This window comes from Camelus ferus, chromosome 34, assembly GCF_009834535.1.
Source record: "Camelus ferus isolate YT-003-E chromosome 34, BCGSAC_Cfer_1.0, whole genome shotgun sequence".
NCBI classification, from domain to species: Eukaryota; Metazoa; Chordata; class Mammalia; order Artiodactyla; family Camelidae; genus Camelus; species Camelus ferus.
Window position 1 is genome coordinate 12,579,718 of NC_045729.1, and position 27,854 is coordinate 12,607,571.

Here is a 27,854-nt window from a genome sequence, read left to right on the forward strand (position 1 = left end):
ATGGCACTGGCAGCGGAGGCAGCAGGAGCAGTGATGTCTGGGGCAGGGAGGCTGTGGGGCCTCCCTCAGCAGCCCAGGACCACAGGCTTCCAGGCAGCGGTGCAGGCAGCTGCGCTCCGATGACAGAAACCTTGCGGCACACAGCCTTGGCCTCCGCTTAATGACTGCTCTCCCAACCTGGGAATGGTAGCTTTTACTACTCAAAGAGTAAAGTTCCCTTCTTCTCCAGATTTCCCAACAAGCTTAACCAATTCCTTTATTTAAATATCTTCTGTTTGAAATAACTAGATTGGTTTTTGTTTTCCTAACTGTGTACAGAATGATAAAGACCCTCAGTGGAGACATCCAGTTAGAATTCTCCCCAAAGTGAAATCCCAATGCATCTTTCTTTTGTTCTCTTTGGGGTGTAAAGGGACATGCCTCTGTCTTATCTCTTTGGGAAGATATTTGCCTTAGAGAAAGAGCCTTAGGCAGTGGATTTGCATAGATTATTCATTCTCTCTTAGTGCAGATATGCAAATTTATTTCAAGAAAAGACTCTTGTGACCTTGAGCTACTTTGCTTAAGAGTAAGTAATATTTAAAAAAAAAAAAAAAGAATAAGTCATTTTAGTACTTTGTTTATAAATCTAAAAATATGAATAAACAATAAAATAATAAATATTTTAAAAAATCATTACCTGGGATAAGCCCAGTATAGAGATCTTCTATTATCTCCCATAATACAGGTTTTTTTCTTTCCCCAATCAGCAGTCTGAGTTATGTTGAAAGGTTGTAAATATAAATTAATATCTGTCATCCTCAAACACAAGTTCCCTCTGTGTGAAGTCCAGGTGTGCAGTGGTGTGGAAGCACTATTTTTTGTTTTTGTTTTGAATACTTCTTTGGAGATAAGAACCACTGCCCTAACTAAGCCCACGAGTCTCTCCTCATCCTTGCAGCCCTGACCATCCTGGCCCCTCCCCTGGAACCTCCCAGACCTTCCTAAATTCAAGCAACTAAAGGTTAATGACTGTGCTTCAGAACTGTGACCTGTGTCCTTTCTGACTGGTTGATATCCATGCCAGTCACTACTGGGCTGGGCTCTGGCACCCACTGTCTAGCCCACTCTACAAGGCACCTGCCTTGGTGAGAGTTGGATCCTAAGCCCAGTGGGGAAGACAGGGCCTCTGATGTGGTGCTGGTACTTAAGTATCAAAGAACTAGGATACACCTAGGGACCCCTGCTGATGGTCCCCTTTGTGACCTTCATAAAACTAATTATGGGAGCTGTAGTCTCTGTAGAATTTTGGCTCTGAGCAAAAACAGGGGAGAAAATGCAATTGGGCAGGTCATATTAGGGGCAAATGCAGCCATGGATAGACAGGGCTGTGGACTTTCTGCTGCCATTGCAGATACTCAAAACTGGAGGGAGGATGCAGGAAAAGACACGGCTCTTGGAGGCAGTCTGGAGCCTAGTGATCTGAGGTCCAGGAACCACTTTTTAATATTCTTGTTGAATTTCACACCCATTTAATGGTGATGAATTCATTAAGATTCACTGACTGCCCATTGATCAAGGACATTAACATTAATTTTATTAATAAAATGTTAACTAATACTTACATTAGCATTTTCTGTGTGTCATGTTCTATTCTAAAACTATATTAACTCACTTAAGAAATCATCATCAATCATATTTTACAAATGAGAAAATTGAGATATAGAAAATTATTTCAGATTCATGTGGCAAACCAGCATTTGAACCCAGGCCACCTAACCTGGCACATGAATACACATTAATTGCCACCTTTCATCTAGCATCAAGGATTATCTTTGTCTTGTTTTTAAATGGTATTTTCTATTTGATTGTTGATAATATGTATATTGATTATATAAAAGTATTATTAAAAATGTTTTACCAGAAAAATTTTGAGTGGAATTGCTTTGAGTTCAGCAGAAACTGAGAAATCAGCACCATAAATAACACCGCTTAAGAAAGAAAAACTGAAAACTTATTTAGATTATAAGCCACTTGATGACTATCAATTCAATTAAAATGTTGTTGGAAAAGTTTTATGCCATTCTTTCCATGGAATCATGACTCATACTGGATCATCTTTAGCTAGTGAGAGCTGCATCAAAAGGTAATATCAAATATTTCTAAAAATCAACAAATTACTTGGAAATTAGAATAACTAGAAGAAAAATTTGCATGAAGCTTTTATCTTGTGGTAAGCAGTTCTATACACATACATACATATCTAATATGTAATAGAATAAAAAGTTTTATACAGATATACACATACATATATACATATGTATCTTTTATAATTTAGAAATAAAGGAAAATATTTAAATTCCTTACATTTATATATTACTATATAAGTTAATTTGCGATATATATTAATGATCAAATATTCTGAGTATCAACCCCAGTTGCAAATATCAGCCAACTTCACCTCAAACATGCTGAAATAGTAAAGAAAGAAATCTATTTTTTTCTCAGTAGGCATTCATATATTGTTGTTGAGAATGTAAATAGGTACTTCTTTCGGGAGGCAATTTTGGTAATAAACAAGGCCTTTTTTTAATATGAAAAAAAAATGAAATTTATTTTTTCTCACATAACTAGTAGTCCAGGTAGGTTGTGGGCTTAGTTATGTCATCAAGGGCCTTTCCATATCTGTTCTGCTTTCTGCAGTGTGAGGGGGTCCTTACCTGGAGCCCCTCATAATGTCATTACAGTCACAGAACCTCCTGCTGTTATATCTGTGTTGGTTTAAAATATACCCATAAATTATTTAATATTCCTCCCTTCAAATGTGGAGCATAATTCCCCTCCTCTTGAATGTGGGCTGCATTTAGTGATTCACTTTTAATAGATAGACTGTCATGGAAATGACAGTGTGTTGCTTCTGAAATTAGGACATAAATGCATTGTGGTTTCCTTCTTACACTTTCTCTTGGGTCACTCACTCTGGGGAAATCCAGTTACCATGTCATAAGGACACTCAGTTAACACTATGGAGATGTCCACATGGCAAGTAACAAGCCTCCTGCAAAAAGCTAACAATGAACTGAGACTTTCTGCCATAGCCATGTGAGGGCACCATCTTGGAAATCTCCAAGCCCCAGTCAAGCCTTCAGATGACTGCAGCTCTAGCAAATGTCTTGACTGCAGCCTCATAAGAGAACCTGAGCCAGAACCACCCAGCTAAGCTGCTCCTGAATTCTTGACTGACAGAAACTGTGGGATAATAAATATTTGAGATAATAAATGAAAATTGTAACATCGTGCTACATAACTAGTGCCAGATCTATATATGACAACAGCTGGGGGAAGAAAGGAGCAGCTCTTCTTTCTGGCTCTGTTTTTCTCTCTCTCTTTTTTATAAAAAAAATTTTTTTTTGGATAAACTTTTCTGAGGCTTCCCAGCAGACTTTTTACATTCCACTGGCCAAACCTGGGTCACGATCCAGTTTCTCAGTCAATGACTGGTAAGAAGACATTACCATGATTGGCTTATGCTGGATAAGATCTACCCCATGGAACTGGAGTTGGCTTCACTGAAACAGAAGACTGTGTAGAGGATAGTGACTTCTGTTAGGAAGGAAGTAGAGTAGAGGAATAGCTATTGAGATGACTCAATCAAGAGGTCTAGATCATGCTGTATAACAAATATCCACCAATCCTTAATGGCATAACACACCAAAAGTTCATTTCTCTTTCACACCACCTATCCAGAGTGGTTTAGCTAGAAGACCCCAGCTGAAGGCTTCTATGTTTCTATTATTTTCCCAGAGGTCAGGTGGGAAAGTGGCAAACAGTTTACTGGGTCCTAAAGTTTTTCCTTGGACGTGACATATCACGTCCTATCCATCTTATTGACCTAAGTAATTATATCTAATTTCAAACAGTTAGATAATGCAATCTTATGTTGTGACCAGAAACTGGAAACGCAGAAATATTGAGTGAACATCAATGATGTTCATTACCAGCAGGAGAAAAACAGTGTCTGAAAAAGCTGCTTGCTGGAGGGACCAGAAATTAGGGCTGTAGTATGAAAGCACTTTCCATGCTCTACCCTCTAACATTCCGAAACCTCTTTAGGAATCTCTCTCTTCTTATTCTTGTCTTTAAGACCTGAATTGGTAGAATAGATCAGATGTTAGGCACATGGCACAGGGAAAGATCCTAACTTAACTGCTGGTGTTAGATCTTAGCCTACCAAGTGTCTTAGCAGACTACTTGAAAATTTCAGTGAGAAGAATATTTACTCAGCATCAGGTATTTAATCGTGCTTGGATATCAGGTCCAATAATGTGTGATTTTGCTAATAAATCTATAAATAACATATTGAAATGATAAGTGCGGCAGTGATGAGATCTGCAGGTCAATAGGTCACTTTTCTCAGGCTTCTTCATGCTTGTGGAGTGGCTCTTACTCTAATAGGATGCATGGAAGCTTCCTAAGCAAGGAAACAGATCCATTCTCCTCAATGCTAGTCCTCTAGTTTGAGTCCTGCAAAGCTCCTAACTTACTAGACTTCGGGTTCCCTGCTTTGCCTTTATCTTTTGAGTTCTTTTATGATAGCGGACCTATTAATAAATCAGGAACTAAAACAGTTTTGCTGACTCCTAGCTCTGGTATCAATCTAGCTAACTCCATCTCATTTTTCAGCTCTTTACAAGAAGCTTTCTGAGTATCTCACTGCTCCATCCAGTCTTACTCTGTTTTTCATGTCCTGTCTTCTCCCACATACACCTTTTTGTTCCTATCTTTACAAAGCATGTATCATACCGCAATCAGCAATAGCCGATTTCCTGGATATCTGCCTTCCCAACCGATAAGCTCTTTGAAATTAAGTTTCACATTTTATAAGATCTTAGAAATTCATAGGTCCAGTGTAGGGAATAATAATGTGGTGCCTGATTATTAAATGTTCAGTGAATGTTGAATGAATACTTAAAAAACTACAAGGATCAAACTCTGGCGAAGGGGATTATGTGTCCCTGTGTTCTAGGAATTTCCAATACTCTTGAGAGTCTTTAAAAATTCACTATAAAGATCCATTGTTTTCACTTCCTAAAGCAGGGTAAGCTAACAGTATCTATTGAAATATAATTAACTGGAGATAGGTCAACAAATTTAGGCCTTAATTTAGCATCAACAGTTCATCCAATTAACTTCTTACAAGAGTAACACTGGCAGTGGCTCTCAGCTTTGTTCCAAGTAAGGAGAGGTGGTGGTGACACCTATGTCATTAAGTAATCCTCTGGCAACAGAAACTGTAGGGATGGGGGTGGAAAGTGTAGTTTGAAGACATCCCTCAGGCAATTCCTGTAAATTCACCCCGAGGAGAGTGTGACCCATTTTCTTTCCTCCCCATTCACTGCACAAAGGGCTGATGCTGAGGCAGGCCAAGGTCATTTTGGTCTTGGAGATTTTATAATGGATTGGACTCCCCGGGGGCACCCAGATTCAGGTAGCAGGGCTTTTATTACCACGAGGTAGCTGAGCTTATTCTTTCTGGTTCACATAACTATTTAAAAACTACATTATTTATAGGTGTGGGCATTTATGGAAAATCGTTTGTTATTAAGCTTATAGTAACTGCTTTTTTTTCTTGGTCCTGTGGGTGAGGACTGACAACGGCGATCCTACTGTCATCTTTTGGGAAGTCACGCCCTGGCTCAGAAAAGCTACAGACAGTCTTCAAGGCTCAGGGTGTAGTCTGGCTGTAGAGCACTTGAAAGCCCGGAGGAGTAGTCAGCCGTCGGCACACTGTCTTCTTTCAGCCGTCTTAGGAGTTTCCGAACTCGCTCGAGTGGAGACTTGCAGGGGTGGGGCTGGAATGTCTTCCGCATTCCTCCTCCTCCTCCCCTCCCCTTTCCTCTCCTTCTCCTTCCCCTCTCGCTCCTCTCTCCAGTACCCTTCTTCCCCTCCCCCTCTCCCTCCCCCTTCACCTCCTCCTCCCAGCTGCGGTTGCTGGGGGGGGGGAGGGGGAGGAACTGATCAAGCGGCTGGAAGCAGAGAGTGGGAGGACCCGAGTCCAGAGAGCCCTGGTAGCTCGCAGGCCTCTGAGCACGTGGACGTGTACCCCGTTCACGTTATCTGTAGAGTTATCATAAATTAGGGAAAAAAGGCAGGGCCAGCTTCACAAAGCCTTGTGAAAGGATGCCCCGGTGTTCTAATTACAGTTTTACAGAGAGCTAGTTCATCATGACTACTAATCTCTCATCTGTAAAATGGGGATAAAACAAAAATTAAACAAATATTATCCAAAAATAGGAAGCTTGCGTAACAAATCGGTGTTCATTTCCTGTGAATAGTGGAGAGGAACTAAGTAACTGCGCTTTGTTGATTTTATTCCAGCCAAATACAAAGACAGACCCTATACAACAAATGTATTCCTTTGTTCTGAGCCTTGTAAAGAGTCATTTCTCTACAAAGAAAGAATCCCCTTTGTGCATTCCCTGGCCCGACAGGCCGCGGGGATTATGAAGAGAAAGCTCTCGAGCTATTTTCCTGGTTAGAGACATTGTTCTGGAAAGCAGGCTGGGTTGCCATGGCTACGGCTCCCCAGCGGCCTCGCCCTGCCCCTTTCCACCCCGGCCTGCCTGTGCTGCCTGCTAGTACCCGGGCAGGCCTGACTTCAAATGTTCCTCCCGCACAGCACGGAAATGGCAGGGAAATTCCATCTTACAATTCTCAGATGGCCTCTGAGGCCCAGAAGCAGAAAAAAATAATCCCTTGTAAGGCAGTCCTGAATTGTCCTTGAAAAAACAACCATTAGATTGAAAGCTTGTTGAAGGCAGGAACCACGTTCTCATCAGTAAACCAATCCTCCCCTCTCACAGTAACCAACTTACCTACCCTCTCAGCCCAAAGCAGGCTGACACACAGTAGGGTCTGGAAAAAAGTTTATAACCATTTGCCAGTGAGGTGGCGGTTTAGCAGCGTGTTAAAAGCACGGACTCAACCAGATTCTTGGTCTGCCGTTTAAATAGATTGAAGTACCTAACCTTCCAAGCTCCATTTTCCTCATCTCTAGAATGGGAGCAATAATGTCTAACTCGGAGATACATGGTGAGTACTGAATAAGATAATATAGGAACCACTTGGTCCTGTGTCTGACTCTCAGTATTACGATTCTGATGATTATTGTTGTCTCTCCTCTGCAGCCTCCTGCGTGTTCCTGTGGGAGAAGCACTGTCCCCTACAAAACCCAAAAACTCTTCTAGCAGAGTCCAGCAGCTCAGGTCTAATAGTTAATGAAATGAATACAGAACTGCTGCGTAAGTTGTTTATTTGTGTAATAAGGGTCAAATAGAACATGCTAGTAACACGCTCCGTTTGCAGAAGATTGTTGCACATAAATAATGCAAAGTGGATGTGTTCCAATTGTTCACCCATACATCCATGGTAAAAAGATGAAAATAGGGCCGTGACTTCTTTTAGTTTGACCTTCTCTGTCTTCCCTCCCCCAACCCCCCACCCCCACCCCTCAGGGGATTTTAAAACCCTACAGACCCGGTTTTAATTGAATTTGTGTGCGTGAGAGAGACAGAGGGAGGGCTCTTACACTCAGAGGGGTCCCCACAGTCCTCCCCACACCAGGGCTGCTTTCCAATTCAAACAAGTCTTGGGGTCCGGAGGCACTTATTTGGTGCCTCTGGAAGATTCTAAACATCCTTGGGACACTCAGGAGAAAGGGAGTGTAGCACCCCCCACCCCCAAATTTGATCTGCCCAACTCCCTAGCTAGGTCCGGACTTTGGCTAGAACGCGTAGGCAGCCTTTGGCGTTTTGGGGGTCAGGAGATAGAACTGGTCTGGGAAGGCTCTGAGCCGAACCTGGCCGCAGGATGTGCACACCCTCGACAGCTGCGGACCACTGCTCGGATGGTTGGATTTTCAAAGGTGCCACTTCATGGTGGGACTGATCAGATGTCAGAGGTGCTGGCACCTGGGGGAGGGGAAGCGAGGACAGGATTATCACTCCACTGTTACCTAATACTGCTATGTCTCTTGGTGGAGAAGGTATGTACAGCTTTTATGTACTTAAGGGTACGAACGAAAAGGGCACGTTGACAGTATTGAGTACGTTTATTGTCATTAATACACAGGGCCGAAGGAGCCCGGTAATTTTACGTACAAGTGCCGATGGTATGTAGAGCGCTCCCACGACACCTATGTGCGGTGTATTTTGAGGTTGTGCAATAATGCAGCAGAGGTGCAGAAAGGCGGTGTGAACTGCAGGGTGTGAAGTGTTGTTCCCTCTCCTTCAGACCCTCACACAGTCTTACCCCCGCCCCCCCCCACCCCAGGATACACTTTGAACCACCCCAGACACATAGTCCTCCCCTCCCCCAACACCGCAGCCAGCTTTCTCTGAAAACTGATACCCTGAGGCCCTTTTCCCTTACCAGCCACAATTAGGGGCAGTAAGAGGGAAAATGCGGACTGGATCATGGCACAGATGCAGTGCTCTGTCATTTTTCCTTCCGTAATAGGCCACTGTTCCGGCTCCAGGCCTTATATTTTATCTGACTTGGCTACTCTAGGAAACAGCTTTAGGCTCCTGCGAGTCCAGGCCAAATCCACTTCTTACTGGGAAGTCCATTTTGTATTTTCCGTCTCACCCTCGTCAAGTCTCAGCCGAGGCTGTTGTTCTCAATCCAGCTCAGAAACTGGCTCAAACCGCCCTGAACTGGATTTGGTGGCTGTTGAGACACAGTTTCTGCCTCTTTGTTAGGGCGGATCCGGCCTCATTTGCTCTTCGGTTTCCCTCCCTCCTGTTTTCCCAGAGTCACCAACAGCAATTCCCCTCCCCCTGCCTCTTCAGTTTGGCATTCTTTTACCCTTCCCTGGGCCAAGGCCCCATGAAGTAGATTAAATTTTTTAATAAAATAGTGGATTTAGGTTGTAAACCTTCAGCTTTTACTACATTAACTATTTAGTTCTGCTTTTCTCAAATTTGTTATCTAACCAGTTGACATGGTGCCCTTAAAATCTTGGCTCTCATTCTAACCTGGAAATGTCTTAAATTTTCACTCTAGATAGAAGTAACTTTAAATTCCAGATCAAAGGCTTAAAGGTGTTGGTGTAGTACATTGTTAATTTACGTTTTGTTACTATATTTAAGACAAAATAATTAATTCACTTCTGTGTTGAGAGATGACAAAACAATATGTATAGAATTTGTAAACAGTCACCCATACTGGCTGTCTATTGCAACTGCGCGATTCCAGAGAAAGAACTGAAGACTTGAGATGGTTTTGGTTTTCGAACTTGTAATTTTAACCCTGGATCAGATTCTGTGAATTGTTTAGGGAAGAAGGCTGTTTTTTGGAGAATGCGCGGGAACCATTGCTAACGTGATGCAGGTGGGGCAAAACTTGGAATGTGACTGGAGTGAGGAGAGAACAAGGCTGGGCTTTTGTAAATTCTCTTTCTGTGGAATTTCAGCATTTCTTATGTTTTGGAACTAGATAGAGGCGATGATTGTACAACACTGTGGATGTATTAAATGCCAGTACAATGGCTAATTTTATGTTATGAGAATTTTACCTCAGTTTTAAAAAGTTAAGCGTTTCTTGATAAGAATTTTTCACTTTCTTCTTGTGGGGTTTGAAAAATCAGAGAAGAGACAGATAATAAGCAACCATTTTCGGGGTGTGGCTCCACTTGGTGCTTAACGACGTACTCGTCTCCCTCTGCTGGCCAAAGTGAGCAACATGTCACGATGTCCCAAGGCCTTTTGAGCCTGTCTCAATTATATGTCGAAGCACAAATACCAGGCTGCTTTATCGAGAATCGTCCTCAATACCTTGTTTCCAGTGCATTTTGTTTGTCTTCCTTATGTGCTTGGTGCAGGGCTGGTTCACTGAACGAGGAGCACAGATGTTTTCCTTCTGCGGTGTTACAAAAGAATAATTATATCTCAGCAATGTAAAATTCACCCCTAAATCTCAAAGCAGAACCCAAAATGTTATCATTTCTTCTAGGCTAAAAACCAGAGTTAAATTGCTCATTTAAGTGTTTAGTTTCCGTAGAGCCAAAAGCCCTGGAAAAAAGCCAATTATAACAGTAGAATCTGGAAAAGCTATTTTTATATGCAAAAGCCTGCAGCTGGCTTTGTCCAGTGCCTCAGTACCCTGAAAAAGGCTGGGTTTGGACTAAGGGAATCTTCAAAACCTATGTAAAAAAGGTGAATCCATCAATTAAATTTGTTTTTATGAGATTTACAAATCTTAGACAAATATGGTGGGAAGAAGAACAATATTATGCTCTATTTTGGAGGTCAAGGCCTTCTCCTTGTTCGATCTACTCTTCCCTTAGGATCCTCACACCTTTTGTTTCACATGCGTAAAATGCTTCTCCCTCCTCCAGTTCCTCCCATTCATGGGTCAGGCCTGACCCGTCAAGCCTTCCGTTATGTCACCTCCTCAGAGAAGCCTTCTTGCTTGGTCAAAAGCAGACTCCTTATACCCTGTTATCTTCTCATATGACATCCTCTTTTTTCTGTTATAGTACCGCTATAACTTACCATTGTATGTATTTGTTTCCTTGTATATTCTCTTCCTCCTTCACTGGCTTTCTAAATCCCCTAAGGGCCATTATCTGTCTGATCAGAACTGTATAACCAGCTTTTGGAAAAGAACCTGGCAAAAAAGTAACAAGGAGTAAATATTTGTTGAACAGATAAGTTAAGTTCAAATCCCGTATCTCTAGCTCCAGTCTAGTGCTTTCTGGACTACTTGTCTTCTTTTATACCTTGTAGCTTTTTCAAGACTTAGCCTGTGTTCTTTTTCTCTTGTAAACTCAGTAAACTGATTTGTTTTAGGGCTCCTCTTCCCATAATGTGAAAGGTGCTGAGTGTAATGGAATCTTCACAGTTCCTCGAATTTTATCTCCCTAAAAGAAAAAAAGAAAAGAAAAGAAAAACAGGCTAATCATCTATTTCTTAGAGTCTGTGTTTTCTCATCTGTAGTGCCTGATTTTACTGGGAACCCTCACCCGGCGCCCCCACCAGTCTTGTTTTTGATTTCTGAATCTGGAGTCCTCCACTTGGGTCGCCTCCCCCATCAAAAGTTTCCATACTACCAGGGAGAAAGGGTCTACCAATTCTTCAAAAAAGTCTCTTCCTCCAGTCCAGAGAAAGACTCCTCCTGCAAAGATTTAAATTCCCTGGAATTTCAAGTAGGCAATTTGCATTTCTGAGAACCTTTAGACTAGATGTCTGTCTTTTCATTGGACTTCAGCCCAACAGAAGAGTAATCCCTTTGAGGCATTTCTTTACCTAGGCAAATTAGCTATTATTACACTCTTCCAAAAGCTGTGCTAGGAGTTGGAGGACTTTTGTGACCTGTGGGTTTATTCTGTATTCCCTGAATGGTTTTGATTGACAGATGGTTGTGTAACTGGTAGAATTTCCCTAGCTGCCTACAAAATGCTGTGACTTTCACTCCTTTTAACTGGTAATAGTTAAACGAAACTACTGGAAGTCAGAAAAGCTCAAAGCTCTGAAGTCTTGGTTTTCTCATCCATTTTGTTTTTCATCTGCAAAAAGACGATGTCCACTTTTACAGAGTTGTAATACTTATTATAATAGCATTTATAGAGCAATTACTTTATGCCAGTTACTGTTCTATATACATAATACTACTTGTTCTATATATAGGTATATAATCAGATAGATAGATAGATAGATAGATAGATAGATAGATAGATAGATAGATAGATTTATTTAAACCCAGCCACTGTTTGGGGTAGATATCATTGTCTCTGTTTTACTACCAAGGACATGGAGGCACAGAGAGGTTAGGTAACTTCCCCATGGTAACACAGCTAGTGGGTGGCGGAACACATACACAAACCCATGCTGTTTGGGTTCTGAGTCTATGCTTTTAAAACCCAAGTCCAGTTTACCTGGCGCATGTTTACCTGGTGAATGTTACTAAATGTCAGTTTCTTATCTCCTCCCTTATTTCCATGAAAATAGTCATTACTTCCTCAAGGTATTGTAGTACAAAACCATAGAAATTTAGAACCAACACAGTCCCCTACTTTTTCAGATGTGGAAATGGGAGGCCAAAGTGCTTGAATCATTTGTACTGTGTGACTGGAAGGGACTCGAATTTAGCTCTCCTGACTAACCTGTGCAGGAATAATGGGTCTCCATATTAAAGTGTTCTATTTTTTTCCTCTTCCATTTTTGAAAAGAAACAGAAAAAAAATCCTTTTATGAATTTCACTACTACCCCCACCTTGTTTTCTGCAATTCAGTAACACAGGCTGCTGCCCTTAGAGACTTAGCTAAATGGAATGCGCTGCTTCTCTGCCAGAACACACGAGGGAGTGGAGCGGGCAGGAGTTCGCCAGGCAAAGGGCACCAGGGAATTAGCACTCGCTCCTTTATTCTTCCTCACTCTTCTCCCTCTCAATCCCTTCCCTACTTGTTCCTGGCTCCAGCTCTCCATTCCCTTCCCTGGATTAGGAGTATCGAGCTATCACTGTTGTCCACCCGAATACAAATTCAACCCTGAACTGGGACAGTAGTTAGCTAGGTCGTCCATAGCTGCCTAGTGTCTCCACCACCCCAGCCCCCTCCCCCCACCAGGAGAACAGTGAGAAAGCCCTGAATTCCTGTCTTCACTGTGCTATTATCTCGATATATATGCCTCTGCATGGTTTAGTTAACCTGTGCTAGCCATACTTTTTTCATCTTTGTATGAGATACTATCTTTTCTATTGTTTTCTCACTGGAAATTTTGGCTTGACCATGAAGAAGAGCTGTGACAAAACTCAAGAGACCACAATATTTGTTTTATTTTGTTTGGCTTAAAATAAAAATTCTAAGAAATACCACAGATATGTCTGTAGTTGCAAAACTGCAACATGGCTTTACGAGCTTAAGGCTTGTAAAGGCCATGTTTAAAAGACCACAATACGTTGTGTTATGCTGTAAACACAGAGAATATAAATTCCAAAGGAAATGTTTCCTTTTACTACCACGGAAAAGGAAATTTAGTTGTTTTTCTGTTTCTCCTCCTCCTCCTCCCTCTCCTCTCTCTCTTCTGTTCCCCCTCTCCCTCTCTTTCCCCCTCCCCTTCCCTTTCATTTTCCTCTTCTCCTTCTTCCCCCTTGCAGTTTTCTTTGATTGGACCTTGGAGAAGGAGAGTGTGATAAAGGGAGCTTCTGGCTGAACTGTTTGATGCATGATGTGTCACAGTGAGAAATAAGTTTGAGAATGTAGATTAGGTTCACATAGTGGAAGTTCCTGATTTTAACAATACTTTAAAAACTTTTGTTGAATTTCTACAATATACCAGATTTTGTTTGTTTTTTGCATATGCTATATCAAGTAGTCATTACACACAACTTGAAACTGAGACTCAGGCAACTTGCCTGAACTCACAGAGAAGGCACAGTCCCTTTCTAGGGACTGCTAGTCTTCCAAGTGTTATAGTAGAGATGGGTTCACACTACAGTGTGCCATGGTGTGGGGAATTATGATCTCCGATGAGGAGCTGAGAAGGTGGAGGGGAAAGGCAATCTTGTATTCATGGACGTGTTGCTAGAGCTGGGTGTTGAAGGTGGAGTAGGAATTTGGGCCAATGACAGACCGGAGAGGGACATGTTGGTCAGAGGGAATGAGATGTTAGAGACACAGAGGTCTGGAATAGAATGTTGTGCCCAGGGAATGTAAGCCAGGTGAGTGGAGTAGAAAGTGAAACGGGGAAAACAGTGGAAAGCGAGGCTGCAGAAGCACACAGGCCAGATCCCTTGGGTGCCGTGCAATGGTGTTTGAACTCATTCCTCCAGGCCTGGGGTTTTCAGCAGAGCACTCCTTCTAAAAAACAGACATTTTGTAGAATTCCAATGCATTTATTTACAGAACCACTAAGGCATGTCACAGTATCCCAGAGATTTAACTAATACAGTGTTGTAACTATGGCAGGCAAAGTGGAACCAGTGAGGAGTTCCAGGTTTGCCCAGGACTAAGGGGGAGTCCTTGGATGAGGTGCTTTCAGTTTTAAAACCTGGATGAGTTGGTTAGTCTAACTGTAGGCAGGAATGTAACATCTAGCATGCGATTGACTCTAGCAGTTTGGAGGATGGAATGGGAAAGGAAAGGAAAGAAATGCAAGGGACCTAACAGTTATTGGGTAACATTGTGTTCCGGAGGGTACTCCATGCCCTCCTGGTAGTATAGCTAGACATTGTTTATCTCATTTTACTAACAGAGAATCTGAAACTCAGAACGTTTAATTTGTCCAAGGTCACGCGGCAGTAAGTGGCTCCACTGGGATTGGATCCAGAGCTGTTTGAACCCAATGCCCCAACCCTATTCATTATATCCAAGGGGAGGTCCCTGCAGGCAGGGAGACTGCTACTTAAAACTGTAAAAATGATAGAGGGAATGAAAATGTAGGGAAAACACAGAATAGTGGTGAATATCTGCATGTAAGCATGGGAAGAGGAAAAAGAGCCATATCCCATATGATGCAGGGAGAGACAGAGAAGCCAGGAGAGTACAGTGTGGTGAAAGAAAATGGGAAAGGTGATTTCACAAAGGAAAGGATGATCCCAAGTGTCCAATATGATAGATGCTGAGGACAATGAGGACTGTGCAAAGAGGACTGGCATTAGGACCAGGAAGTTATTAATGAACCACAGGCAAAAGCCACTGTGGACTAAGTGAGTGTGCTGGCTTTGTAACATCAGATTAGCTAGGCTGAACTGTATTTCTCAGACGTTCCTTCCCTGTATGTTTCCCTTTGAGGGTGGCCCACAAGAGATATTAATGTGAAAGAATTTCACAGCTGATGTGATCAGTGGCCATTTTGGTTTCTATTTCAGAAGATGGAGGCAGGCACTCTGGTAGCTCATGTCAATTGTCCCTTAGCTGCTGCCCTCCTCCCCCCCAGCTGACGTAGGGAGCAGGCCTGCAACTGCTCCACTTTCCCCAAATCCTTTTTCAGCTTCTCTGACTCCTGGGCCACTCATATGTCCACCTCTGTAAGAAAGGGTACCAGCTTCTCCCATAGGACACCCACATCACCGAGGTTAAAGGCCGTGAGAACTGGCAAGGTTCCATTGTGTCCTTGGTCATCCTCACCTTCTATCCAACTTCTCTTTCCCGTTGCCTGACCTGCTGTTGTGACACACCAGCATCAGACATGAAGCCAACAGCCTTACAGAGACTGTGTACGTAGACCTCACAATCACATAAGATACACACACACACACACATACAATCATGCTTACGTATCTGTGGTGGCTCCACTTCTTTGGTTGAACTCTGATACACTGAGAGATGTGAAAAAGGAGGCAGCAAGTGTAAGTGACTCTGGAAAAGTATCATAATCATACCATAAATATCTACTGAGTCCCTTGTATGTTCCTGTGCTTAATTCAGAGAACATGGTGATGAACAAAAGTGATGTGATTGGGAGACTACAGTCTAGAAAGACAGACAGATGATTAAAAAGTGAACAATCAGATATGTATTGAAGTGGTATGAATACTCCAAAGGCAAAACCACAAAACAAAATATCTCCCTCCCCTCCCATGGGTGACGAGATACTGAGATCCACACAGAAGGGACATAGTTTAGGCTGGGAGATCAGGGAAGCATTTTCTATGATGTGCTGTGTCAGCTGAAATCTGAAGGATAAGTAGGAGTTAAGAAGGTCATTTTAGGGAAACAGAAGAGCATGTATTAGCCCTGAGGTAGAAGAGGCCCAGAAGAGGCAAGATTCCTGAGCAGTTAGAGTCTGATAAGGAAGACAGAAAGGGACCTGAAATAAGACGGGAGAAGAAAGCTTTGTTGTCAGTCGGGGATTCTGGAATTTTCCCAGGAGTAAGGGAAAACCATTTTTGGTAGTTAAGATTCTCTGGTTGCAAGGAACAGAAATACAAAGCAGAGCAGCTTAAGAGAAAAAAATAGGTTTTTACTGGCTCACGTAATCGAACCACAGGAGATAGAGGAATGGAGATGACTTTAAGGGGCGGAAGGACACATGGTATTCAGGCCATCGAAACACTTGTTTCCATCTTCACTTCCCTTCGCACATGTACTTCATCTCTATAATTAGATTTTTAATGAGGCTGGAGCCATAGATCACATCTTCACAGTTTTCCTCCTCCACAGTCTACAACATTGTTCTTACTAGATCCAGTAGCTCTGAGTTAGAAGCAGATTACTCTGCCTGGGGAAATAGAGACACAGCTAACAGCGACTTCTCACTTCCTTACAAAATCTCTTTTTCACAAAGAATTGCCCAGATTTTGAAAAGAGCACAATTACCTCACTTTCCTCATGTCTGGATAGTAAAGTACATTTTTGTCTCAGACTTTCTGATTCATTTCCCTTCAGTATTACAGTCCTACTTGACTGGTGGTATGGTCCAAAATTCTGCTAAATACAGAATCTGAATGTGAAAAATTTCAAACAACATTTTATTTTAAATTAGTTCTGAGGGCTTCAATATTGTTAGAAAGTAGAACTATAGTAGTTTTTGTCAGGTCAGAAATGCACTAGAATGGTGCAAAGCAAATTTGAGAGTATATCAGTTTTATCTGCTTTTTCTTATCGGTCTTTTCCTCTGAGGAACAAAATGGGACCCACCTCACATTAGCAACACTGACAAGAATGTAACAAAAACAAAATATTCTCCTTTGGGTGGGAGCTTTCCCTAAATTACTGTATTAATCAAAACTCTTTTCAGTGGTAAGTATCAGAAACTTCTCAAACTCACTTGAAAAAAGAATACGTCAGTTAATATAGCTGAAAAGTTCAGGAGAATTGCTTCAGTCACAGCTGGGCTTTTGAGCTGAAATGACTTCCCAGGGACTCAAGTTCTCCTTCCAGCTCTTGGCTCTGCTTCCCTGCGTGTGGCTTCATTCCGAAGCAGGTTATTGCCAGGTGCTGGCCCCGTGCGGCTCAGCTCTAGACTTACATTCCAATAGCTCAAACAGCCTAAGCAGAAGGAGAGCTTTTCTTTCCATGTGGTTATAGCAAAAGTCCAATCCAGGCATGTCTCAACCTTGGACTGATTATGACTAGGAGGCTTGGCCAGGTGTAGGTCAAGTGCCTGCTGTGGAGCTGGGGCTGGAAGTGGAGGCAGCCTCACCTGAAGCACATGCCCTGAAAGTGGGATGGAGAAAGCACCCCAGACGGGCAAATGAGGACCAGATGCTCACAATAGTCAACTTTGGCTGCTCACCATCATGCATTCCTTAGTTCCACTGCTTAACATAGTGCAACCATTCACATGAATAAAAAACAAACATTGTCACCTCCAAGGGACAATGACTCATATTGTCTTTAATAACATTATTCAGCTCAAAGGTCACAATATCTAGGTGTCACAGATTCCCCTTAGTTGGACTTAGAGGCATCTCCTGTAAATTTGGAATCTATAGCTAAATAATATATTTGACCATCCTGGCATATCTATCACACAGTTATGAAAGGAAAAGAGGATTATCATAGTTTTAAACTATCATTTTCAAAGGAGAAGAAAGGGAGATGGTAAATCATGGCTGCTGTTCTGTGGCACATGTAACACGCTGAAGAACAGGGAGAGCAGAGCGCCTGCTCCAGCAGTGGCATGAGTTTCTTGTTGAGCCTGTCTGTCTGTCTCAGGCTTTGCCATCTGAAAGTCTTCCGTCTCTGTTGCCCTACGGGGCCACAGCTGAGGTGGGCATTAGGGAAGATTCCTTTTTCCTTCCAGCAGTCAAATTCCTTCGGGGAAGGTTTGGGGAACTTGAGTATTAATTGTTTTAGGGGTTGAGTAATTATAGGGCTTTGTTTTCCAGGCCTGGGGTTTCTAAGGCGGTACAGCTGCCTTATGATATTGGTACATTTTTCTCTATTCACATTCCTTGAGATTGTGACCAAAACCAGAAGTCTCTTTTTTAAGTTCTCTTAGAAACAGACACTGCTTCTTGGCCACCCACTAGCTCGTAGCTTGTTGCCCTCTATCGTGGCCTCATCAGAGGTGGGGAGACAGAACTAATCAACCCCTTCTTTTCTGGCTCCGCTCCAGTGGCTGGCTGTTTGCAGTTGGAACAATTGTTCCTTTGTCAGGCAGGGAATGAATAGCAGGAAGTGACTGGGAGTGATCTGTGGATATCAGTGTCAGTGTCCTTGCTTCGTTAGTATTCACTTCAGCTTGGAGCCTGGAATTTGGATATTCTAATCCTGGAAGGCCAAAACTGACTCTCAGTCATCTTGGATTATTAACCATAGGAAAATACTGTATTTTCTATCTTTTCTGTTTTTAGACAAGCCAGCTTCAAACAAAGCTTGGCTCTTCCTTGTTGGACCTTACCATTCCAACATAATAAATTTTCTGTTAAGTCCTCTAAACATATTTTCTATCAAGTCTCTAAACAACCAGCCTTCTTTGTTTGATACATGGAAAATCCTAAAATAAAATAGGCAGTAATTTAACCAGTTACCTTCCTATCAAAAAGCAAGAATTGATCATCATCCCTACCTGGGGAAAGGGAGAGTCCTCACTACCCTGCACCTCACCTCAATTCCATATTTTTAAGGTCAATTTTTTTTCCTTTTCTCATGTCATATTTTGGCATGACATCTAGACATCAGAGAAGCAAAGTAGTATGTATTACAGCAGCAGGGTTTTGGTTTTAGGGTCTGTTATTTATTTATTTATTTATTTATTTATTTATTTATGTATTTACTTACTTACTTACTTACTTACTTACTTACTTTAATTGAAGTATAGTCACCTTACAATGTGTCAATTTCTGTTGTACAGCATAATTTTTCAGTCATATGTATACATATATTTATTTTCATATCCTTTTTCATTATAGGTTACTATAAGATATTGAATATAGTTCCCTGTGCTATACAGTATAAACTTGTTGTTTATCTATTTTATATATAGTAGTTAGTATCTGCAAGTCTCGAACTCCCAATTTATCCCTTCTTACCTCTTTCCCCCTTTGGTAACCATAAGTTTGTTTTCTATGTCTGTGAGTCTGTTTCTGTTTTGTAAATAAATTCATTTGTGTCTTTTTTTAGATTCCACACATAAGTGATATCATATGGTATTTTTCTTTCTCTTTCTGGCTTACTTCACTTAGAATGATAATCTCTAGGTCCATCCATGTTGCAGCAATTGGCATCATTTTATTCTTTTTTATGGCTGAGTAGTATTCCATCGTATAAATATACCACAGCTTCTTTATCCAGTCATATGTTGATGGACATTAGGTTGTTTTCATGTGTTGTCTATTGTAAATAGTGCTGCTGTGAACATTGAGGTGCATTATCTTTTTGAATTAGAGTTCCCTCCAGATATATGCCCAGGAGTGGGATTACTGGATCATATGGTATGTCTACTTTCAGTTTTTAAAGGAATCTCCATACTGTTTTCCATAATGGCTGCACCAAACTACATTCCTACCAACAGAGTAGGAGGGTTCCCTTTTATTCACATAGGGTCTGTTATTTTTTAATACCATATTCCTAATACCATTTTTGAGGCATTTATGTCTCCACTAAAAGAGTCAGAAGTCCAACTCAAATTTTATTCCACAAGAAAGATAATAATTCACTCTTATAGGATAAAAGTCCAGGGATACCATTTGTCTTAGTCTGGTAGGGCTACAGAATGGGCAGTCTGAAAAACAGAAATTTATTTCTCACAGTTTTGGAGGTTGGGAGTCCGGGATCAGGGTGTCAGCAGATTTGGTTTCTGCTCAAGGAGAGAGGCTTACAGATGGTCATCCTCCTGCTGTGTCCTTAAGTGGCCTTTTCTCTCTGTGTATGTGCATTCCTGGTGTCTTTTCCTCTTTTTAAAAAGAATTCCAGTTAAGTTGGTTGAAGGCCTACACTTACAACCTCATTTAAACTTAATTACTCTTTAAATGCCCTGTCTTCAAATACAGTCAAATCAGGGTTAAGGCTTCAACATATGAATTTTGATCACACTGCAATTTTGTTTTAACAGTGCTTATTTTCATGTATCACAGCGCATGTATTTGGATTGAGGGCCAAAATGAGGTCATCGGGATTCTCTGATTCTTATCTTTACTCTTCTGGTTTTGTATTCAAACAGGCCTTCATGTGCTGGCCCTTTGACAACTCTAGATTATGCTCTTATGATTTAATAACTCCAGTGGAAAGATATTTTTCTCAATAATTGTAGCAAATAATTCTGTGTTGCCTCTTGCTGGCATGGAATGGAACACGTGCATATCCTTGGAACAACCACTAGAGCCAGGGTAATAGGATATGTTGATTGTTCAATCCTGGGTCACATGCCCACCCCTGGACCCAGGGTGGAGGTGAAGTGCCCCAACTTGAACTACTGGAACACAGCGTAGGGAAGAAGGTGTTTCTCGAAAGGAAAATTGAAATGTTGTTATCAAGAGATTGTGGAACAGGTGATGGCAGGTAAAACCCAGCAAATATTCCATGACATCTAAATTTTCTTCTAATGCCAATATGTTATGACTTAATCCTGAGTCACTGAGTATTTTGAACTAAGCCAATTCATTGTTTTATAGGACAGTGCTGACATTGTTTATAAAATTCAGAGTTCTTTCCACAATCCTTAAAAGAGTAAAAGAAATATGTAATTAATTTTGAAATAAACAAGTGTACTAAAGTACCTCCCTCTAATAAAAATGCTAAAATGGACCCTGAGAGGAGCCATGCACCAGCTGTCACCTTAAGAAATACAAAGTTGAACTTCATTGTAAAATATCCTCTTTCTGAGAGGATTGTTTTCTGAGATGGTCCTCTGCTGGTAGCCATAAAAATAGAATTCTGTAAACATATAAATGGCTGTGTAAATAGAACACTCATCTTCTCATAAGGAAGAACAATAAACTTATGTATTAATTACAGTATATTGATGTTGATGTCTCTATATTCAGAGATAGTCTATTAATAATTATTTCTCTGTTTTTCTGAAAAATCTCAGTTCATTTGTGTAGGTAAATGTTGATCTACTTTTTAAAATTCTGATTACTCTTTCAGCTCCAGCTTCTGCTTACAAATTCTGTAGGTATTTGATATTCTACTTCTTTGTTTTGCAAAACTGTTCTCTATTACACGATGCTTTTGTTTTCCTGTTGTTCATAGCAGTATCACCAATGTTCATCAAAATGCAGAAACTGTCCCATTAGGATGTAGTCCTTTTTACCACTTGTATTGTCCCTAGTGTAAGCAATTAGATAGAGGTGGAAAGGTTCTGAGGACTACAGGTTACATGGAAGTTCTCGCGCTTTGGCAAATATGTATAAATGTAGGATGCTCCACTTTCGCTCTGTTGTGAGCTGTTCATTTCATGCAAGATCTCCTTTTCCTCAGTTGTGAGTTTAATGTATGATCTTGTATTCACTTATGTGTGTTCACTGCCTTCCTCTTCTCTATATAGCCAAAAATAAGAGATTTGTCTCTTGAGCAAAATGTACTCTACCAAGAGATGTGTCCCTAATTAAATTTTAGGAAACTTATAAATATTATTTTTTTCTTACTTTCTTTCTCCATCTATACTGACCAACTTCAGCTAGACAGAAATGAAATTTGGCATTAAATAATACTTGGTCTAGAATAATCTGAACAGAAATGGACAAAATACCGTTAATACTGTTTCCTTCTGGGGATTACGATTAGAAATTAGCATGGCCTGGAAAGTTTGTGGTATCTTTTACATTAAAAAATACACTTTCATATTAAAGTATAATTCTTATTTACAAAAGCAGACACATTTAAGTATACAGAACAATGACTTTATGAATTTTCACGAGAGGAACACACCCCTTTGACACTAACAGCACCCCAAGCTCATCTTATGCTCCTTTCCTCCTTACTCCCTCCTCCTCCAAGGTAAACAACTATCCTCAATGTTAAAAGTATAGATTAATTTGTCTGTTTGGGAACTTTATGTGAATTTTATTTCTTGTCTGGTATTTTTCATCCAACATTTTATTTGTGAGAATAGATGTATTTTGTTGCATGTACTCACATTATTCATTCAGTGCTGTATAGTTTTGCATTGTATCCACAATTTATTTTCTAATTTATTCCCAGTTTTTAATTTTCATAAGCAATGCTCCTAGGAATAGTTTTTTTTTTTAAATCATTTCATCTTATAAACTTCTATCCTAATTCTTTTTTTTTTAAACCCGTGAACATGATTTAGTTAAAACCAAACTTAATTGATGAGGATTGCCCCGTATCCTTAACAGTTCTTAACCTTTTGACTATCCATTCTTCATATACTTTCCCAGTTTCTCTTTTCTTTCCACTTTCCCAATGTGTTTAAACTTTAGCATTGATGCTTGACCTCTGTTGCTTTTCATTTTCCACACTAGCTTCTTTGCTGTGAGAATTATTTGCTGTGAGGGCTTCTCATATTGCTTCTAGGTAGTTGATTTAGATGTGTTCTCCCACCCCACTCTAACACTCATTTATTAGTTAGACCTTAAGCCCTACATTTCATTTCAGTCATCTTCTTTCCTCTCTTTTATACTATCCTAGCACTAACCTTATGGCTTTACACCTGGCTTAATCGTGAAAGGCAACATTTTTATGCAACAGTCTTGACCCTATAAACAATTTGAGTTACCCCAAGTCAGCATGTCCACCTTATTCTGGCAGGTCAGTCTTGTAGAATCTGACAAAATAATACTGCTCTCACCAGGCACCTTTGTGGAACTAAGCTGGCACAGCCATGGGCCTCTCTGTGTAATCCCTTGGGCATGAGTCCAGGAACTCCTTTAGATATCTGGGCAACCCATCTTAGAGGAGAAGAAAAGAGGGAGGATATGACGATAGGGTTTGGAGAGTGTCCTGAAGGAAGGAAATGGGCATAGAGGCATTGTAACCTTGGCTGGTCCCAGGCACTGGACAGGGACCTAGAAAAATTTGAGAAGGCCCCTTCAAAGCATAGAGGGTGGGGAAGGGAGGCCCTGAAGATTAGGACCCAGGAAGGGAGCTATACTTGCTGGGGCCAAAGGGCAGTACTGGTTTTTCTATTATCTACAGGGTAAAGTCCAACCTTCTTTATTAAACATTTTAAGTTTTCCACCATCTGGCATAGTTTTCTTACAGGTACAGAGGTAGGACCTTGATTTAGTGGTATGCTGGAGCTAGTTCTCACTGGTTCTGAAGAGCCAATTGCGGGCATTTCTTTCTAATTTCACATTGAGCAATGTCACATTGGTAGCTTGAAATTTGCCATGGTGTTACTGGCAAATACTCAAATCATATCTTTTTGATTTTTGTTTTTGAGAGCCAGTTAAACTTATAGCCATATACCACTGCTTAGCTTACTATTGAAGGGATGTCTTACTAGAATGAAAGGTATGTTTTGCTGGGGCCCCAAGAAGAGATGTTTTTAAAGTGTATCCTGGACAGAGTATTTTTTTGGAGCTGAGGAATTTGAAGAGAGAAGAAAATTTACAGGAAAGGGACAGAATTCTAGGGAGGTAGTTAGTTTTATATAGTTACATTTAACTTAACTAAGGACTTTGGCATCAGGTAGACATGGAAAAGTTGGAAATCTCTGTAATTATTTTTATGAATCCAGCTGATTTTTTTTTTACATTTTTTATTGATTTATAATCATTTTACAATGTTGTGTCAAATTCCAGTGTTCAGCACAATTTTTCAGTTATTCATGGACATATACACACTCATTGTCACATTTTTTTCTCTGTGAGTTATCATAACATTTTGTGTATATTTCCCTGTGCTATACAGTGTAGTCTATTCTACAATTTTGAAATCCCAGTCTATCCCTTCCCACCCTCCACCCCCTGAATCCAGCTGGTTTTAAAACCAAACCCTAACAAGGATACTACAAAAAAACAGAATTAGAGAATATAGATGAATATAGAATATATTCTATGAATATAAAATGAAATACAAATATATATGCAAAAATCACATAAAGTATTAATAAATATCATTCAGCAATCTGTCCTACTAATAATAAAAATGCCAAATTAGGATTTATAGGAATGCAAGGATAGTTCAATAGCAGGAAAACTATCATATAGTTAATAAGTTTTAAGAAATCATACCATATCAATACATTTTGAAGAGATAATTGATAAATTTTAGCAGCCATTCCTAATAAAACTCTGGAGTAAAGGAAAGAATTGATACATTTGACTATATTAAAATGAAAACTTCTCTTCATGAAAAGATTTCGCATACAAAGTAAAAATGTAATTTACAGACTGGGAGGAGAAAAAGTTTGCAAGATGAAAAAGGATTCTCATTCAGAATATTTAAAGAAGTTCTACAAATCAGTAGGTAAAAGACAAAGAACCTGAAAGAAAAACTGGAAACATATTTGAGTAGAGAATTCACTGAATGAAAAGATACTCAGTCTCACTGTTAATAAATTAAATGCAAATTAAAACAATATGAAGTGTCAATGTGTATCCATCAGATTAGCTAAGTTTCTGAAGCATGATAATACTAAGTGTTGGCAATGATGAGTTGGAAGTGTGGAGCAACTGAAATTCTTGTATACTGCTGGTGGAAGCATACATTGGTCCAGTCACTTTGGAGAGCATTTTTGTAACATCATATAAAGTTGAAAGGACACATATAGACATATCTCATTTTATTGCACTTCACAGATACTGCATCTTTTACAAATTGAAGCAAGTCTATCGGCACCATTTTTCCAACAGCATTTGCCCACTTCATGAGTCTATGTCACATTTTGGTAATTCCTGCAACATTTCAAACTTTTTCATTATTATTATATTTGTTATGGTCATCTGTGATCAGTGATCGTTGATGTTACTATTGTAATTGTTTTGGAATTTTTTAGCACTAAAGTATTTTAATTAAGTTATGTACATTGTTTTTCTAGACATACTATTACTGCATACTTAATAGATTACATTATAGTGTAAACATGACTTTTATATGCACTGGGAAACCAAAAAATGCATGTGACTTGCTGTATTGTGATATTTGCTTTATTGTGGTGATCTGGAATTGAACCTGCAACATCTCTGAGGTATGCCTATACTTTATTGGACACAAACTTTGTGCAGTTCCTCGGATTCTTGCGACCACATCCTTCCTTCTAAAGGCACTGTCCTCCTAATTTTCACTAATATTGCTGTCTTTGCTTGTGATCTTGCCAAGCTCCCTGAGCTGGCTGGAATCTGAGTTGAAAGCCTAGACCTTCATAGCCCTCATACTGCTTATGCCAAGCCCTATCCACAATGATTGGTGTCTCCTCCTCCAGACTTGGATATAATGCTACACACAGGTTACAGGATTACAGGATTTGGCTTATAGGACTTACGGATTATAGGATTTGGCTTTCTGAGGGGCCACCAAGCAGCCGGATGATTCAACCTTAAATGCAAGGGTGGGAAAGTAGTCAGCTCCTTGTGGGATAAACTTTGACCTTGGGAAGAGGGGGAGGGGAAGAGAGATGGCAGATAAATCCCCTCTTCCATGTTCATTCTATAGATTATGCTGTGATGTGCTTTCTCCAGAAATTCTGGGGAAAGATTTACATGCTGTATTAACACATCTGCCAAGTGTTCCACTATCATGTGGCTTGTGTTGTGGCTGGGCCAGCAGAGTAAAGAATTGTATTGTATTGTTTTGCATCTTTTCTTGCTTCACTTCCTTCTTTCCTTTTCCCACTGCCCTAGGCCAGTACTTTCTAAATAAAGTGGCAGTACCTTAATTTTTGCCTTAGGCTCTGTTGTCTTAAGTTCCCAGTCTATGATACAGTTCTACTCCTAGTTCCAAACCATAGAGAGACTCTTAACGTATGTTCATAAGGAGATATCTATGAGAATATTAATTACAACCTTGTTTGTAACAGTAAAAATTTGTAAACAATTAGCTGTTACTGTGGTGATTTGCACAAAGAGACAATATACCCCACTGAAAAGAAAGGAATGGGAGTTGCATGAAAACATGGCTAGTGCTCAAAGTAATACGGTGGACCAAAAAAGTGGTAGCAAAGAAACTCATACTGTACACAACCATTTATGTAAACTTCACAAATATAAAAACAACATCATGTAAATTTCTAGATATGTGTATTTGTAGTGGAAATGTTAAAGTATTTTGGGGAATGAGAAGCACGTACATCAAGACAGCAGTTGCCTTTGGAGAAGGAGAAAGGGAAATGAGATCTGAGTGGGGTCTGTTGGGAATGTCGGTGATATCCATAATGCTTTAGTTCTTGAACTGAGTGCTGGAGCAGAGGTATAGTGATCTGAAGAAAAATTGTGCTAATATCTTTATTTTTCCTCTCTAGATCCGAGACCCCTTTCTCTAGCCTGCTGTGCCCCCTAAGAGGCATAAACTGACCTATGTGAACTACATCAAGGAGCTTCCTCGCTCTCTGGCTTCCAACTGGGTCCATTTAAGTGGGGAGCATCCAAAGGAGGTGGAGGGCAGGAGAAGAGTAGAGCCCGGGTATCATCCTTATATTTCTATTTTGTTTAGTGTTTTCTTATTTACGTAAATATTCTACAGAAGCACTGGTTATGGTGGATGCAGGATGGAATGGAGGTGCTGGGACACGTGAAAGGGAAGGAAAGAAGGATGGGGAGCCAAACTCAGGAGGAAAAATGTATCTGCTCTTTGGAAAAATATCTAAAGATCAGGTCTGGGCATTTAGGTAAAGCTCCACAGGGAATTCTGTTTCTCGTCAAGTGGAGCAGCCCATGTAAACTCTTTGGGGCAGAGGAGGCCAGTGTGGCTGGAGCTGAGTGGCTGAGGGACAGGGTGGTAGGAGCCAAGGTGAGACGGGAGGGTGGTTGGGTGAACCGGAACACTACGAAATTGAAAAGATTTTGGTTCTTACCTGATTTCTGACGACAAAATCATTTTGCTAATCTCATCTGTGAATTCTCTTATCACTTAGGAGATAATTTGTCAAATCCTCTCCTTCTCTTTTCCACCAACCTTCTGAGTCAGTCTCTGCTGTGCTGGAGGCTAAGGGGTGGAGTATCTCTAACCTTCATTAGTGGCACAAAGTTCTAAGTGCATAGTTTCCAAGTCCAAACTGGAAGAGCAAGTCAGGTCAGGGTTGCCAGTCTAGTAGGATAAATAGAGAAAAGGGAGCCAAGATATGGAGCCGAAGGAAGGGCTTTGAGGCACCAGGCCTAGCAAGAGGGAGGATGGGGCAGTGGTGCTGGTCAGTGGGAGGGAGGGATTCAGGAAATGAGGCACCTGTGCGGCGGTTTAATTCATCTGAGTCAGAAATCTTGAAATCATTTAGAACAGCTCCTTGCCCTCTCACAATCTTGTCATCAGTCTTGGGTTTTAATTTCCATTTACCAGTCCTAATTCTATTTTTTTCATTCTGAAGATATTCCTATTGATTAAAAAAAATAGAAGTGAAATTGTTAAGATTGCATTTTATTTGCAATTTCTCAACCCAGCCATCTCTAATTTATTCTCTTACTGCAGCCATAGTATTTTGTCTACTATGCAAATCTGATCATGTTCAGCTTTCTCTCACATTTAGGATAAAATCTAAACCTTTTTTTTTCCCTTGCCAGTGAGGCTTTCCTAATTTTGTGCCTTCTTTATCATTTTGATTGCATCTTTTGCTTTTTTACTATCCCGGCAAGTTGGCAAATCCAAGAGATGCAGTTTGTAGTTAGAGCAGAGTTTCTCAATAGCATCACTATTTTGGGTCAGATAATTTATTTGTTGTGGGAGGCTATCTTGTGCATTGTAGGATGTTTAGCTGCATACCTGACTTCTGTGCACTACATACTGGTAGCACCTACCCGGTTGTGACAACTAAAATATTTCTAGACATTGCCAGTTATGTCCCCAGTTCTGGGGGCCATGTCTGCCCTCCCC

The 27,854-nt window shown here is 40.5% G+C and overlaps 1 long non-coding RNA gene across 1 annotated transcript in view; it reads left to right on the forward strand.

Moving 5' to 3' along the window:
- LOC116661306 overlaps positions 1 to 27,854 on the forward strand; it is a 200,014-nt gene that overhangs the window by 47,000 nt on the left and 125,160 nt on the right. The window contains exon 5 of the long non-coding RNA XR_004317178.1: positions 7,167 to 7,280. This is a non-coding gene — a long non-coding RNA (uncharacterized LOC116661306). The remainder of the gene's footprint in view (positions 1 to 7,166; positions 7,281 to 27,854) is intronic.